Raw genomic sequence first — 18,621 nt, 5'->3', positions numbered from 1 at the left:
CCGCTCTTCCCTTTTCCCTACCGGGGGAATAAACTTTTTAATTTTCGAGCCACCCCGAAAAGCCGAATAAGCGTGATTACTTCTTGAGGATACCCCACCCGAGTGTGCCGGTGCAAATTTGAACTCCGTCATTGTTATATTTTGATGGTAATCAACGATTATTGGTCAAATTATGACGTCACTTTTGCACCAAAAAGTTGTAATTCCCAAGGTTTTGCGAATTTTGCATGACTCCACACAGGAAAGTTGTTCAGGATGCTCAACTTGGTCGATTTGTACCGTCAAAACGCGATTTCCAGAGTTGACTATTAGAAAAACAAGATGGCCGCTCTTCCCTTTTCCCTACCGGGGGAATAAACTTTTTAATTTTCGAGCCACCCCGAAAAGCCGAATTAGCGTGATTACTTCTTGAGGATACCCCACCCGAGTGTGCCGGTGCAAATTTATCTCCGTCACTGTTATATTTTGGCGGTAATCGACGATTATTGGTCAAATTATGACGTCACTTTTGCAACAAAAAGTTGTAATTCCCAAGGTTTTGCGAATTTTGCATGACTCCACACAGGAAAGCTGTTCAGGATGCTCAACTTGGTCGATTTGCACCGTCAAAACGCGATTTCCAGAGTTGACTATTAGAAAAACAAGATGGCCGCTCTTCCCTTTTCCCTAACCGGGGAATAAAATTTTAATTTTCGAGCCACCCCGAAAAGCCGAATTAGCGTGATTACTTCTTGCGGATACCCCACCCGAGTGTGCCGGTGCAAATTTGAACTCCGTCACTGTTATATTTTGGCGGTAATTGACGATTTTTAGTAAAATTATGACGTCACTTTTGCAACAAAGAGTTGTTATTCCCAAGGTTTTGCGAATTTTGCATGACTCCACACAGGAAAGTTGTTCAGGATGCTCAACTTGGTCGATTTGTACCGTCAAAACGCGATTTCCATAGTTGACTATTAGAAAAACAAGATGGCCGCTCTTCCCTTTTCCCTACCGGGGGAATAAACTTTTTAATTTTCTAGCCAACCCGAAAAGCCGAATTAGCGTGATTACTTCTTGAGGATACCCCACCCGAGTGTGCCGGTGCAAATTTGAACTCCGTCATTGTTATATTTTGACGGTAATCGACGATTATTGGTCAAATTATGACGTCACTTTTGCACCAAAAAGTTGTAATTCCCAAGGTTTTGCGAATTTTGCATGACTCCACACAGGAAAGTTGTTCAGGATGCTCAACTTGGTCGATTTGTACCGTCAAAACGCGATTTCCAGAGTTGACTATTAGAAAAACAAGATGGCCGCTCTTCCCTTTTCCCTACCTGGAGAATAAACTTTTTAATTTTCGAGCCACCCCGAAAAGCCGAATTAGCGTGATTACTTCTTGAGGATACCCCACCCGAGTGTGCCGGTGCAAATTTGAACTCCGTCATTGTTATATTTTGGCGGTAATCGACGATTATTGGTCAAATTATGACGTCACTTTTGCAACAAAAAGTTGTAATTCCCAAGGTTTTGCGAAAGTTGTTCAGGATGCTCAACTTGGTCGATTTGTACCGTCAAAACGCGATTTCCAGAGTTGACTATTAGAAAAACAAGATGGCCGCTCTTCCCTTTTCCCTACCGGGGGAATAAACTTTTTAATTTTCGAGCCACCCCGAAAAGCCGAATTAGCGTGATTACTTCTTGAGGATACCCCACCCGAGTGTGCCGGTGCAAATTTATCTCCGTCACTGTTATATTTTGGCGGTGATCGACGATTATTGGTCAAATTATGACGTCACTTTTGCAACAAAAAGTTGTAATTCCCAAGGTTTTGCGAATTTTGCATGACTCCACACAGGAAAGTTGTTCAGGATGCTCAACTTGGTCGATTTGTACCGTCAAAACGCGATTTCCAGAGTTGACTATTAGAAAAACAAGATGGCCGCTCTTCCCTTTTCCCTACCGGGGGAATAAACTTTTTAATTTTCGAGCCACCCCGAAAAGCCGAATTAGCGTGATTACTTCTTGAGGATAACCCACCCGAGTGTGCCGGTGCAAATTTGAACTCCGTCACTGTTATATTTTGGCGGTAATCGACAATTTTTGGTCAAATTATGACGTCACTTTTGCAACAAAAAGTTGTAATTCCCAAGGTTTTGCGAATTTTGCATGACTCCACACAGGAAAGTTGTTCAGGATGCTCAACTTGGTCGATTTGTACCGTCAAAACGCGATTTCCAGAGTTGACTATTAGAAAAACAAGATGGCCGCTCTTCCCTTTTCCCTACCGGGGAAAAAACTTTTTAATTTTCGAGCCACCCCGAAAAGCCGAATTAGCGTGATTACTTCTTGAGGATACCCCACCCGAGTGTGCCGGTGCAAATTTGAACTCCGTCACTGTTATATTTTGGCGGTAATCGACGATTATTGGTCAAATTATGACGTCACTTTTGCACCAAAAAGTTGTAATTCCCAAGGTTTTGCGAATTTTGCATGACTCCACACAGGAAAGCTGTTCAGGATGCTCAACTTGGTCGATTTGCACCGTCAAAACGCGATTTCCAGAGTTGACTATTAGAAAAACAAGATGGCCGCTCTTCCCTTTTCCCTAACCGGGGAATAAAATTTTAATTTTCGAGCCACCCCGAAAAGCCGAATTAGCGTGATTACTTCTTGCGGATACCCCACCCGAGTGTGCCGGTGCAAACTTGAAGTCCGTCACTGTTATATTTTGACGGTAATCGACGGTTATTGGTCAAATTATGACGTCACTTTTGCACCAAAAAGTTGTAATTCCCAAGGTTTTGCGAATTTTGCATGACTCCACACGGGAAAGTTGTTCAGGATGCTCAACTTGGTCGATTTGTACCGTCAAAACGCATTTTCCAGAGTTGACTATTAGAAAAACAAGATGGCCGCTCTTCCCTTTTCCCTACCGGGGGAATAAACTTTTTAATTTTCGAGCCACCCCGAAAAGCCGAATTAGCATGATTACTTCTTGAGGATACCCCACCCGAGTGTGCCGGTGCAAATTTGAACTCCGTCACTGTTATATTTTGGCGGTAATCGACGATTATTGGTCAAATTATGACGTCACTTTTGCACCAAAAAGTTGTAATTCCCAAGGTTTTGCGAATTTTGCATGACTCCACACAGGAAAGTTGTTCAGGATGCTCAACTTGGTCGATTTGTACCGTCAAAACGCGATTTCCAGAGTTGACTATTAGAAAAACAAGATGGCCGCTCTTCCCTTTTCCCTACCGGGGGAATAAACGTTTTAATTTTCGAGCCACCCCGAAAAGCCGAATTAGCGTGATTACTTCTTGAAGATACCCCACCCGAGTGTGCCGGTGCAAATTTGAACTCCGTCATTGTTATATTTTGACGGTAATCGACGATTATTGGTCAAATTATGACGTCACTTTTGCACCAAAAAGTTGTAATTCCCAAGGTTTTGCGAATTTTGCATGACTCCACACAGGAAAGTTGTTCAGGATGCTCAACTTGGTCGATTTGTACCGTCAAAACGCGATTTCCAGAGTTGACTATTAGAAAAACAAGATGGCCGCTCTTCCCTTTTCCCTACCGGGGGAATAAACTTTTTTCGAGCCACCCCGAAAAGCCGAATTAGCGTGATTACTTCTTGAGGATAACCCACCCGAGTGTGCCGGTGCAAATTTGAACTCCGTCACTGTTATATTTTGGCAGTAATCGACAATTTTTGGTCAAATTATGACGTCACTTTTGCAACAAAAAGTTGTAATTCCCAAGGTTTTGCGAATTTTGCATGACTCCACACAGGAAAGTTGTTCAGGATGCTCAACTTGGTCGATTTGTACCGTCAAAACGCGATTTCCAGAGTTGACTATTAGAAAAACAAGATGGCCGCTCTTCCCTTTTCCCTACCGGGGAAAAAACTTTTTAATTTTCGAGCCACCCCGAAAAGCCGAATTAGCGTGATTACTTCTTGAGGATACCCCACCCGAGTGTGCCGGTGCAAACTTGAACTCCGTCACTGTTATATTTTGGCGGTAATCGACGATTATTGGTCAAATTATGACGTCACTTTTGCACCAAAAAGTTGTAATTCCCAAGGTTTTGCGAATTTTGCATGACTCCACACAGGAAAGCTGTTCAGGATGCTCAACTTGGTCGATTTGTACCGTCAAAACGCGATTTCCAGAGTTGACTATTAGAAAAACAAGATGGCCGCTCTTCCCTTTTCCCTACCGGGGGAATAAACTTTTTAATTTTCGAGCCACCCCGAAAAGCCGAATTAGCGTGATTACTTCTTGAGGATAACCCACCCGAGTGTGCCGGTGCAAATTTGAACTCCGTCACTGTTATATTTTGGCGGTAATCGACAATTTTTTGTCAAATTATGACGTCACTTTTGCAACAAAAAGTTGTAATTCCCAAGGTTTTGCGAATTTTGCATGACTCCACACAGGAAAGTTGTTCAGGATGCTCAACTTGGTCGATTTGTACCGTCAAAACGCGATTTCCAGAGTTGACTATTAGAAAAACAAGATGGCCGCTCTTCCCTTTTCCCTACCGGGGGAATAAACTTTTTAATTTTCGAGCCACCCCGAAAAGCCGAATTAGCGTGATTACTTCTTGAGGATACCCCACCCGAGTGTGCCGGTGCAAATTTGAACTCCGTCACTGTTATATTTTGGCGGTAATCGACGATTATTGGTCAAATTATGACGTCACTTTTGCACCAAAAAGTTGTAATTCCCAAGGTTTTGCGAATTTTGCATGACTCCACACAGGAAAGTTGTTCAGGATGCTCAACTTGGTCGATTTGTACCGTCAAAACGCGATTTCCAGAGTTGACTATTAGAAAAACAAGATGGCCGCTCTTCCCTTTTCCCTACCGGGGGAATAAACTTTTTAATTTTCGAGCCACCCCGAAAAGCCGAATTAGCGTGATTACTTCTTGAGGATACCCCACCCGAGTGTGCCGGTGCAAATTTGAACTCCGTCATTGTTATATTTTGACGGTAATCGACGATTATTGGTCAAATTATGACGTCACTTTTGCACCAAAAAGTTGTAATTTCCAAGGTTTTGCGAATTTTGCATGACTCCACACAGGAAAGTTGTTCAGGATGCTCAACTTGGTCGATTTGTACCGTCAAAACGCGATTTCCAGAGTTGACTATTAGAACAACAAGATGGCCGCTCTTCCCTTTTCCCTAACCGGGGAATAAAATTTTAATTTTCGAGCCACCCCGAAAAGCCGAATTAGCGTGATTACTTCTTGCGGATACCCCACCCGAGTGTGCCGGTGCAAATTTGAACTCCGTCACTGTTATATTTTGGCGGTAATTGACGATTTTTGGTCAAATTATGACGTCACTTTTGCAACAAAAAGTTGTTATTCCCAAGGTTTTGCGAATTTTGCATGACTCCACTCAGGAAAGTTGTTCAGGATGCTCAACTTTGTCGATTTGTACCGTCAAAACGCGATTTCCAGAGTTGACTATTAGAAAAACAAGATGGCCGCTCTTCCCTTTTCCCTACCGGGGGAATAAACTTTTTAGTTTTCGAGCCACCCCGAAAAGCCGAATTAGCGTGATTACTTCTTGAGGATACCCCACCCGAGTGTGCCGGTGCAAATTTGAACTCCGTCATTGTTATATTTTGACGGTAATCGACGATTATTGGTCAAATTATGACGTCACTTTTGCACCAATAAGTTGTAATTCCCAAGGTTTTGCGAATTTTGCATGACTCCACACGGGAAAGTTGTTCAGGATGCTCAACTTGGTCGATTTGTACCGTCAAAACGCATTTTCCAGAGTTGACTATTAGAAAAACAAGATGGCCGCTCTTCCCTTTTCCCTACCGGGGGAATAAACTTTTTAATTTTCGAGCCACCCCGAAAAGCCGAATTAGCATGATTACTTCTTGAGGATACCCCCTCCGAGTGTGCCGGTGCAAATTTGAACTCCGTCACTGTTATATTTTGACGGTAATCGACGATTATTGGTCAAATTATGACGTCACTTTTGCACCAAAAAGTTGTAATTCCCAAGGTTTTGCGAATTTTGCATGACTCCACACAGGAAAGTTGTTCAGGATGCTCAACTTGGTCGATTTGTACCGTCAAAACGCGATTTCCAGAGTTGACTATTAGAAAAACAAGATGGCCGCTCTTCCCTTTTCCCTACCGGGGGAATAAACTTTTTTCGAGCCACCCCGAAAAGCCGAATTAGCGTGATTACTTCTTGAGGATAACCCACCCGAGTGTGCCGGTGCAAATTTGAACTCCGTCACTGTTATATTTTGGCGGTAATCGACAATTTTTGGTCAAATTATGACGTCACTTTTGCAACAAAAAGTTGTAATTCCCAAGGTTTTGCGAATTTTGCATGACTCCACACAGGAAAGTTGTTCAGGATGCTCAACTTGGTCGATTTGTACCGTCAAAACGCGATTTCCAGAGTTGACTATTAGAAAAACAAGATGGCCGCTCTTCCCTTTTCCCTACCGGGGAAAAAACTTTTTAATTTTCGAGCCACCCCGAAAAGCCGAATTAGCGTGATTACTTCTTGAGGATACCCCACCCGAGTGTGCCGGTGCAAACTTGAACTCCGTCACTGTTATATTTTGGCGGTAATCGACGATTATTGGTCAAATTATGACGTCACTTTTGCACCAAAAAGTTGTAATTCCCAAGGTTTTGCGAATTTTGCATGACTCCACACAGGAAAGCTGTTCAGGATGCTCAACTTGGTCGATTTGTACCGTCAAAACGCGATTTCCAGAGTTGGCTATTAGAAAAACAAGATGGCCGCTCTTCCCTTTTCCCTACCGGGGGAATAAACTTTTTAATTTTCGAGCCACCCCGAAAAGCCGAATTAGCGTGATTACTTCTTGAGGATACCCCACCCGAGTGTGCCGGTGCAAATTTGAACTCCGTCACTGTTATATTTTGGCGGTAATCGACGATTATTGGTCAAATTATGACGTCACTTTTGCACCAAAAAGTTGTAATTTCCAAGGTTTTGCGAATTTTGCATGACTCCACACAGGAAAGTTGTTCAGGATGCTCAACTTGGTCGATTTGTACCGTCAAAACGCGATTTCCAGAGTTGACTATTAGAAAAACAAGATGGCCGCTCTTCCCTTTTCCCTACCGGGGGAATAAACTTTTTAATTTTCGAGCCACCCCGAAAAGCCGAATTAGCGTGATTACTTCTTGAGGATACCCCACCCGAGTGTGCCGGTGCAAATTTGAACTCCGTCATTGTTATATTTTGACGGTAATCGACGATTATTGGTCAAATTATGACGTCACTTTTGCACCAAAAAGTTGTAATTCCCAAGGTTTTGCGAATTTTGCATGACTCCACACAGGAAAGTTGTTCAGGATGCTCAACTTGGTCGATTTGTACCGTCAAAACGCGATTTCAAGAGTTGACTATTAGAACAACAAGATGGCCGCTCTTCCCTTTTCCCTAACCGGGGAATAAAATTTTAATTTTCGAGCCACCCCGAAAAGCCGAATTAGCGTGATTACTTCTTGCGGATACCCCACCCGAGTGTGCCGGTGCAAATTTGAACTCCGTCACTGTTATATTTTGGCGGTAATCGACGATTTTTGGTCAAATTATGACGTCACTTTTGCAACAAAAAGTTGTTATTCCCAAGGTTTTGCGAATTGTGCATGACTCCACTCAGGAAAGTTGTTCAGGATGCTCAACTTGGTCGATTTGTACCGTCAAAACGCGATTTCCAGAGTTGACTATTAGAAAAACAAGATGGCCGCTCTTCCCTTTTCCCTACCGGGGGAATAAACTTTTTAATTTTCGAGCCACCCCGAAAAGCCGAATAAGCGTGATTACTTCTTGAGGATACCCCACCCGAGTGTGCCGGTGCAAACTTGAACTCCGTCACTGTTATATTTTGGCGGTAATCGACGATTATTGGTCAAATTATGACGTCACTTTTGCACCAAAAAGTTGTAATTCCCAAGGTTTTGCGAATTTTGCATGACTCTAAACAGGAAAAGTGTTCAGGATGCTCAACTTGGTCGATTTGTACCGTCAAAACGCGATTTCCAGAGTTGACTATTAGAAAAACAAGATGGCCGCTCTTCCCTTTTCCCTACCGGGGCGAATAAAATTTTAAATTTTCGAGCCACCCCGAAAGCCCGAATTAGCGTGATTACTTCTTGAAGATACCCCACCCGAGTGTGCCGGTGCAAATTTGAACTCCGTCATTGTTATATTTTGGCGGTAATCGACGATTATTGGTCAAATTATGACGTCACTTTTGCACCAAAAAGTTGTAATTCCCAAGGTTTTGCGAATTTTGCATGACTCTAAACAGGAAAAGTGTTCAGGATGCTCAACTTGGTCGATTCGTACCGTCAAAACGCGATTTCCAGAGTTGACTGTTAGAAAAACAAGATGGCCGCTCTTCCCTTTTCCCTACCGGGGGAATAAACTTTTTAATTTTCGAGCCACCCCGAAAAGCCGAATTAGCGTGATTACTTCTTGAGGATACCCCACCCGAGTGTGCCGGTGCAAATTTGAACTCCGTCACTGTTATATTTTGGCGGTAATCGACGATTATTGGTCAAATTATGACGTCACTTTTGCACCAAAAAGTTGTAATTCCCAAGGTTTTGCGAATTTTGCATGACTCCACACAGGAAAGTTGTTCAGGATGCTCAACTTGGTCGATTTGTACCGTCAAAACGCGATTTCCAGAGTTGACTATTAGAAAAACAAGATGGCCGCTCTTCCCTTTTCCCTACCGGGGGAATAAACTTTTTAATTTTCGAGCCACCCCGAAAAGCCGAATTAGCGTGATTACTTCTTGAAGATACCCCACCCGAGTGTGCCGGTGCAAATTTGAACTCCGTCATTGTTATATTTTGACGGTAATCGACGATTATTGGTCAAATTATGACGTCACTTTTGCACCAAAAAGTTGTAATTCCCAAGGTTTTGCGAATTTTGCATGACTCCACACAGGAAAGTTGTTCAGGATGCTCAACTTGGTCGATTTGTACCGTCAAAACGCGATTTCCAGAGTTGACTATTAGAAAAACAAGATGGCCGCTCTTCCCTTTTCCCTACCGGGGGAATAAACTTTTTTCGAGCCACCCCGAAAAGCCGAATTAGCGTGATTACTTCTTGAGGATAACCCACCCGAGTGTGCCGGTGCAAATTTGAACTCCGTCACTGTTATATTTTGGCAGTAATCGACAATTTTTGGTCAAATTATGACGTCACTTTTGCAACAAAAAGTTGTAATTCCCAAGGTTTTGCGAATTTTGCATGACTCCACACAGGAAAGTTGTTCAGGATGCTCAACTTGGTCGATTTGTACCGTCAAAACGCGATTTCCAGAGTTGACTATTAGAAAAACAAGATGGCCGCTCTTCCCTTTTCCCTACCGGGGAAAAAACTTTTTAATTTTCGAGCCACCCCGAAAAGCCGAATTAGCGTGATTACTTCTTGAGGATACCCCACCCGAGTGTGCCGGTGCAAACTTGAACTCCGTCACTGTTATATTTTGGCGGTAATCGACGATTATTGGTCAAATTATGACGTCACTTTTGCACCAAAAAGTTGTAATTCCCAAGGTTTTGCGAATTTTGCATGACTCCACACAGGAAAGCTGTTCAGGATGCTCAACTTGGTCGATTTGTACCGTCAAAACGCGATTTCCAGAGTTGACTATTAGAAAAACAAGATGGCCGCTCTTCCCTTTTCCCTACCGGGGGAATAAACTTTTTAATTTTCGAGCCACCCCGAAAAGCCGAATTAGCGTGATTACTTCTTGAGGATAACCCACCCGAGTGTGCCGGTGCAAATTTGAACTCCGTCACTGTTATATTTTGGCGGTAATCGACAATTTTTTGTCAAATTATGACGTCACTTTTGCAACAAAAAGTTGTAATTCCCAAGGTTTTGCGAATTTTGCATGACTCCACACAGGAAAGTTGTTCAGGATGCTCAACTTGGTCGATTTGTACCGTCAAAACGCGATTTCCAGAGTTGACTATTAGAAAAACAAGATGGCCGCTCTTCCCTTTTCCCTACCGGGGGAATAAACTTTTTAATTTTCGAGCCACCCCGAAAAGCCGAATTAGCGTGATTACTTCTTGAGGATACCCCACCCGAGTGTGCCGGTGCAAATTTGAACTCCGTCACTGTTATATTTTGGCGGTAATCGACGATTATTGGTCAAATTATGACGTCACTTTTGCACCAAAAAGTTGTAATTCCCAAGGTTTTGCGAATTTTGCATGACTCCACACAGGAAAGTTGTTCAGGATGCTCAACTTGGTCGATTTGTACCGTCAAAACGCGATTTCCAGAGTTGACTATTAGAAAAACAAGATGGCCGCTCTTCCCTTTTCCCTACCGGGGGAATAAACTTTTTAATTTTCGAGCCACCCCGAAAAGCCGAATTAGCGTGATTACTTCTTGAGGATACCCCACCCGAGTGTGCCGGTGCAAATTTGAACTCCGTCATTGTTATATTTTGACGGTAATCGACGATTATTGGTCAAATTATGACGTCACTTTTGCACCAAAAAGTTGTAATTTCCAAGGTTTTGCGAATTTTGCATGACTCCACACAGGAAAGTTGTTCAGGATGCTCAACTTGGTCGATTTGTACCGTCAAAACGCGATTTCCAGAGTTGACTATTAGAACAACAAGATGGCCGCTCTTCCCTTTTCCCTAACCGGGGAATAAAATTTTAATTTTCGAGCCACCCCGAAAAGCCGAATTAGCGTGATTACTTCTTGCGGATACCCCACCCGAGTGTGCCGGTGCAAATTTGAACTCCGTCACTGTTATATTTTGGCGGTAATCGACGATTTTTGGTCAAATTATGACGTCACTTTTGCAACAAAAAGTTGTTATTCCCAAGGTTTTGCGAATTTTGCATGACTCCACTCAGGAAAGTTGTTCAGGATGCTCAACTTGGTCGATTTGTACCGTCAAAACGCGATTTCCAGAGTTGACTATTAGAAAAACAAGATGGCCGCTCTTCCCTTTTCCCTACCGGGGGAATAAACTTTTTAATTTTCGAGCCACCCCGAAAAGCCGAATAAGCGTGATTACTTCTTGAGGATACCCCACCCGAGTGTGCCGGTGCAAACTTGAACTCCGTCACTGTTATATTTTGGCGGTAATCGACGATTATTGGTCAAATTATGACGTCACTTTTGCACCAAAAAGTTGTAATTCCCAAGGTTTTGCGAATTTTGCATGACTCTAAACAGGAAAAGTGTTCAGGATGCTCAACTTGGTCGATTTGTACCGTCAAAACGCGATTTCCAGAGTTGACTATTAGAAAAACAAGATGGCCGCTCTTCCCTTTTCCCTACCGGGGCGAATAAAATTTTAAATTTTCGAGCCACCCCGAAAGCCCGAATTAGCGTGATTACTTCTTGAAGATACCCCACCCGAGTGTGCCGGTGCAAATTTGAACTCCGTCATTGTTATATTTTGGCGGTAATCGACGATTATTGGTCAAATTATGACGTCACTTTTGCACCAAAAAGTTGTAATTCCCAAGGTTTTGCGAATTTTGCATGACTCTAAACAGGAAAAGTGTTCAGGATGCTCAACTTGGTCGATTCGTACCGTCAAAACGCGATTTCCAGAGTTGACTGTTAGAAAAACAAGATGGCCGCTCTTCCCTTTTCCCTACCGGGGGAATAAACTTTTTAATTTTCGAGCCACCCCGAAAAGCCGAATTAGCGTGATTACTTCTTGAGGATACCCCACCCGAGTGTGCCGGTGCAAATTTGAACTCCGTCACTGTTATATTTTGGCGGTAATCGACGATTATTGGTCAAATTATGACGTCACTTTTGCACCAAAAAGTTGTAATTCCCAAGGTTTTGCGAATTTTGCATGACTCCACACAGGAAAGTTGTTCAGGATGCTCAACTTGGTCGATTTGTACCGTCAAAACGCGATTTCCAGAGTTGACTATTAGAAAAACAAGATGGCCGCTCTTCCCTTTTCCCTACCGGGGGAATAAACTTTTTTCGAGCCACCCCGAAAAGCCGAATTAGCGTGATTACTTCCTTAGGATAACCCACCCGAGTGTGCCGGTGCAAATTTGAACTCCGTCACTGTTATATTTTGGCAGTAATCGACAATTTTTGGTCAAATTATGACGTCACTTTTGCAACAAAAAGTTGTAATTCCCAAGGTTTTGCGAATTTTGCATGACTCCACACAGGAAAGTTGTTCAGGATGCTCAACTTGGTCGATTTGTACCGTCAAAACGCGATTTCCAGAGTTGACTATTAGAAAAACAAGATGGCCGCTCTTCCCTTTTCCCTACCGGGGAAAAAACTTTTTAATTTTCGAGCCACCCCGAAAAGCCGAATTAGCGTGATTACTTCTTGAGGATACCCCACCCGAGTGTGCCGGTGCAAACTTGAACTCCGTCACTGTTATATTTTGGCGGTAATCGACGATTATTGGTCAAATTATGACGTCACTTTTGCACCAAAAAGTTGTAATTCCCAAGGTTTTGCGAATTTTGCATGACTCCACACAGGAAAGCTGTTCAGGATGCTCAACTTGGTCGATTTGTACCGTCAAAACGCGATTTCCAGAGTTGACTATTAGAAAAACAAGATGGCCGCTCTTCCCTTTTCCCTACCGGGGGAATAAACTTTTTAATTTTCGAGCCACCCCGAAAAGCCGAATTAGCGTGATTACTTCTTGAGGATAACCCACCCGAGTGTGCCGGTGCAAATTTGAACTCCGTCACTGTTATATTTTGGCGGTAATCGACAATTTTTTGTCAAATTATGACGTCACTTTTGCAACAAAAAGTTGTAATTCCCAAGGTTTTGCGAATTTTGCATGACTCCACACAGGAAAGTTGTTCAGGATGCTCAACTTGGTCGATTTGTACCGTCAAAACGCGATTTCCAGAGTTGACTATTAGAAAAACAAGATGGCCGCTCTTCCCTTTTCCCTACCGGGGGAATAAACTTTTTAATTTTCGAGCCACCCCGAAAAGCCGAATTAGCGTGATTACTTCTTGAGGATACCCCACCCGAGTGTGCCGGTGCAAATTTGAACTCCGTCACTGTTATATTTTGGCGGTAATCGACGATTATTGGTCAAATTATGACGTCACTTTTGCACCAAAAAGTTGTAATTCCCAAGGTTTTGCGAATTTTGCATGACTCCACACAGGAAAGTTGTTCAGGATGCTCAACTTGGTCGATTTGTACCGTCAAAACGCGATTTCCAGAGTTGACTATTAGAAAAACAAGATGGCCGCTCTTCCCTTTTCCCTACCGGGGGAATAAACTTTTTAATTTTCGAGCCACCCCGAAAAGCCGAATTAGCGTGATTACTTCTTGAGGATACCCCACCCGAGTGTGCCGGTGCAAATTTGAACTCCGTCATTGTTATATTTTGACGGTAATCGACGATTATTGGTCAAATTATGACGTCACTTTTGCACCAAAAAGTTGTAATTTCCAAGGTTTTGCGAATTTTGCATGACTCCACACAGGAAAGTTGTTCAGGATGCTCAACTTGGTCGATTTGTACCGTCAAAACGCGATTTCCAGAGTTGACTATTAGAACAACAAGATGGCCGCTCTTCCCTTTTCCCTAACCGGGGAATAAAATTTTAATTTTCGAGCCACCCCGAAAAGCCGAATTAGCGTGATTACTTCTTGCGGATACCCCACCCGAGTGTGCCGGTGCAAATTTGAACTCCGTCACTGTTATATTTTGGCGGTAATTGACGATTTTTGGTCAAATTATGACGTCACTTTTGCAACAAAAAGTTGTTATTCCCAAGGTTTTGCGAATTTTGCATGACTCCACTCAGGAAAGTTGTTCAGGATGCTCAACTTTGTCGATTTGTACCGTCAAAACGCGATTTCCAGAGTTGACTATTAGAAAAACAAGATGGCCGCTCTTCCCTTTTCCCTACCGGGGGAATAAACTTTTTAGTTTTCGAGCCACCCCGAAAAGCCGAATTAGCGTGATTACTTCTTGAGGATACCCCACCCGAGTGTGCCGGTGCAAATTTGAACTCCGTCATTGTTATATTTTGACGGTAATCGACGATTATTGGTCAAATTATGACGTCACTTTTGCACCAATAAGTTGTAATTCCCAAGGTTTTGCGAATTTTGCATGACTCCACACGGGAAAGTTGTTCAGGATGCTCAACTTGGTCGATTTGTACCGTCAAAACGCATTTTCCAGAGTTGACTATTAGAAAAACAAGATGGCCGCTCTTCCCTTTTCCCTACCGGGGGAATAAACTTTTTAATTTTCGAGCCACCCCGAAAAGCCGAATTAGCATGATTACTTCTTGAGGATACCCCCTCCGAGTGTGCCGGTGCAAATTTGAACTCCGTCACTGTTATATTTTGACGGTAATCGACGATTATTGGTCAAATTATGACGTCACTTTTGCACCAAAAAGTTGTAATTCCCAAGGTTTTGCGAATTTTGCATGACTCCACACAGGAAAGTTGTTCAGGATGCTCAACTTGGTCGATTTGTACCGTCAAAACGCGATTTCCAGAGTTGACTATTAGAAAAACAAGATGGCCGCTCTTCCCTTTTCCCTACCGGGGAAAAAACTTTTTAATTTTCGAGCCACCCCGAAAAGCCGAATTAGCGTGATTACTTCTTGAGGATACCCCACCCGAGTGTGCCGGTGCAAACTTGAACTCCGTCACTGTTATATTTTGGCGGTAATCGACGATTATTGGTCAAATTATGACGTCACTTTTGCACCAAAAAGTTGTAATTCCCAAGGTTTTGCGAATTTTGCATGACTCCACACAGGAAAGCTGTTCAGGATGCTCAACTTGGTCGATTTGTACCGTCAAAACGCGATTTCCAGAGTTGGCTATTAGAAAAACAAGATGGCCGCTCTTCCCTTTTCCCTACCGGGGGAATAAACTTTTTAATTTTCGAGCCACCCCGAAAAGCCGAATTAGCGTGATTACTTCTTGAGGATAACCCACCCGAGTGTGCCGGTGCAAATTTGAACTCCGTCACTGTTATATTTTGGCGGTAATCGACAATTTTTTGTCAAATTATGACGTCACTTTTGCAACAAAAAGTTGTAATTCCCAAGGTTTTGCGAATTTTGCATGACTCCACACAGGAAAGTTGTTCAGGATGCTCAACTTGGTCGATTTGTACCGTCAAAACGCGATTTCCAGAGTTGACTATTAGAAAAACAAGATGGCCGCTCTTCCCTTTTCCCTACCGGGGGAATAAACTTTTTAATTTTCGAGCCACCCCGAAAAGCCGAATTAGCGTGATTACTTCTTGAGGATACCCCACCCGAGTGTGCCGGTGCAAATTTGAACTCCGTCACTGTTATATTTTGGCGGTAATCGACGATTATTGGTCAAATTATGACGTCACTTTTGCACCAAAAAGTTGTAATTTCCAAGGTTTTGCGAATTTTGCATGACTCCACACAGGAAAGTTGTTCAGGATGCTCAACTTGGTCGATTTGTACCGTCAAAACGCGATTTCCAGAGTTGACTATTAGAAAAACAAGATGGCCGCTCTTCCCTTTTCCCTACCGGGGGAATAAACTTTTTAATTTTCGAGCCACCCCGAAAAGCCGAATTAGCGTGATTACTTCTTGAGGATACCCCACCCGAGTGTGCCGGTGCAAATTTGAACTCCGTCATTGTTATATTTTGACGGTAATCGACGATTATTGGTCAAATTATGACGTCACTTTTGCACCAAAAAGTTGTAATTCCCAAGGTTTTGCGAATTTTGCATGACTCCACACAGGAAAGTTGTTCAGGATGCTCAACTTGGTCGATTTGTACCGTCAAAACGCGATTTCAAGAGTTGACTATTAGAACAACAAGATGGCCGCTCTTCCCTTTTCCCTAACCGGGGAATAAAATTTTAATTTTCGAGCCACCCCGAAAAGCCGAATTAGCGTGATTACTTCTTGCGGATACCCCACCCGAGTGTGCCGGTGCAAATTTGAACTCCGTCACTGTTATATTTTGGCGGTAATTGACGATTTTTGGTCAAATTATGACGTCACTTTTGCAACAAAAAGTTGTTATTCCCAAGGTTTTGCGAATTTTGCATGACTCCACTCAGGAAAGTTGTTCAGGATGCTCAACTTGGTCGATTTGTACCGTCAAAACGCGATTTCCAGAGTTGACTATTAGAAAAACAAGATGGCCGCTCTTCCCTTTTCCCTACCGGGGGAATAAACTTTTTAATTTTCGAGCCACCCCGAAAAGCCGAATAAGCGTGATTACTTCTTGAGGATACCCCACCCGAGTGTGCCGGTGCAAACTTGAACTCCGTCACTGTTATATTTTGGCGGTAATCGACGATTTTTGGTCAAATTATGACGTCACTTTTGCACCAAAAAGTTGTAATTCCCAAGGTTTTGCGAATTTTGCATGACTCCACACAGGAAAGCTGTTCAGGATGCTCAACTTGGTCGATTTGTACCGTCAAAACGCGATTTCCAGAGTTGACTATTAGAAAAACAAGATGGCCGCTCTTCCCTTTTCCCTACCGGGGGAATAAACTTTTTAATTTTCGAGCCACCCCGAAAAGCCAAATTAGCGTGATTACTTCTTGAGGATAACCCACCCGAGTGTGCCGGTGCAAATTTGAACTCCGTCACTGTTATATTTTGGCGGTAATCGACAATTTTTGGTCAAATTATGACGTCACTTTTGCAACAAAAAGTTGTAATTCCCAAGGTTTTGCGAATTTTGCATGACTCCACACAGGAAAGTTGTTCAGGATGCTCAACTTGGTCGATTTGTACCGTCAAAACGCGATTTCAAGAGTTGACTATTAGAACAACAAGATGGCCGCTCTTCCCTTTTCCCTAACCGGGGAATAAAATTTTAATTTTCGAGCCACCCCGAAAAGCCGAATTAGCGTGATTACTTCTTGCGGATACCCCACCCGAGTGTGCCGGTGCAAATTTGAACTCCGTCACTGTTATATTTTGGCGGTAATTGACGATTTTTGGTCAAATTATGACGTCACTTTTGCAACAAAAAGTTGTTATTCCCAAGGTTTTGCGAATTTTGCATGACTCCACTCAGGAAAGTTGTTCAGGATGCTCAACTTGGTCGATTTGTACCGTCAAAACGCGATTTCCAGAGTTGACTATTAGAAAAACAAGATGGCCGCTCTTCCCTTTTCCCTACCGGGGGAATAAACTTTTTAATTTTCGAGCCACCCCGAAAAGCCGAATAAGCGTGATTACTTCTTGAGGATACCCCACCCGAGTGTGCCGGTGCAAACTTGAACTCCGTCACTGTTATATTTTGGCGGTAATCGACGATTATTGGTCAAATTATGACGTCACTTTTGCACCAAAAAGTTGTAATTCCCAAGGTTTTGCGAATTTTGCATGACTCCACACAGGAAAGCTGTTCCGGATGCTCAACTTGGTCGATTTGTACCGTCAAAACGCGATTTCCAGAGTTGACTATTAGAAAAACAAGATGGCCGCTCTTCCCTTTTCCCTACCGGGGGAATAAACTTTTTAATTTTCGAGCCACCCCGAAAAGCCAAATTAGCGTGATTACTTCTTGAGGATAACCCACCCGAGTGTGCCGGTGCAAATTTGAACTCCGTCACTGTTATATTTTGGCGGTAATCGACAATTTTTGGTCAAATTATGACGTCACTTTTGCAACAAAAAGTTGTAATTCCCAAGGTTTTGCGAATTTTGCATGACTCCACACAGGAAAGTTGTTCAGGATGCTCAACTTGGTCGATTTGCACCGTCAAAACGCGATTGCCAGAGTTGACTATTAGAAAAACAAGATGGCCGCTCTTCCCTTTTCCCTAACCGGGGAATAAACTTTTTAATTTTCGAGACACCCCGAAAAGCCGAATAAGCGTGATTACTTCTTGCGGATAACCCACCCGAGTGTGCCGGTGCAAATTTGAACTCCGTCACTGTTATATTTTGGCGGTAATTGACGATTTTTGGTAAAATTATGACGTCACTTTTGCAACAAAAAGTTGTTATTCCCAAGGTTTTGCGAATTTTTCATGACTCCACACAGGAAAGTTGTTCAGGATGCTCAACTTGGTCGATTTGTACCGTCAAAACGCGATTTCCAGAGTTGACTATTAGAAAAACAAGATGGCCGCTCTTCCCTTTTCCCTACCGGGGGAATAAACTTTTTAATTTTCGAGCCACCCCGAAAAGCCGAATTAGCGTGATTACTTCTTGAGGAAAATCCCACCCGAGTGTGCCGGTGCAAATTCGAACTCCGTCATTGTTATATTTTGACGGTAATCGACGATTATTGGTCAAATTATGACGTCACTTTTGCACCAAAAAGTTGTAATTCCCAAGGTTTTGCGAATTTTGCATGACTCCACACAGGAAAGTTGTTCAGGATGCTCAACTTGGTCGATTTGTACCGTCAAAACGCGATTTCCAGAGTTGACTATTAGAAAAACAAGATGGCCGCTCTTCCCTTTTCCCTACCGGGGGAATAAACTTTTTAATTTTCGAGCCACCCCGAAAAGCCGAATTAGCGTGATTACTTCTTGAGGATACCCCACCCGAGTGTGCCGGTGCAAATTTGAACTCCGTCATTGTTATACTTTGGCGGTAAT

Source organism: Asterias amurensis, chromosome 22, assembly GCF_032118995.1.
Source record: "Asterias amurensis chromosome 22, ASM3211899v1".
Taxonomy (NCBI): Eukaryota; Metazoa; Echinodermata; class Asteroidea; order Forcipulatida; family Asteriidae; genus Asterias; species Asterias amurensis.
Note: the sequence above shows the minus strand (reverse complement) of the source record.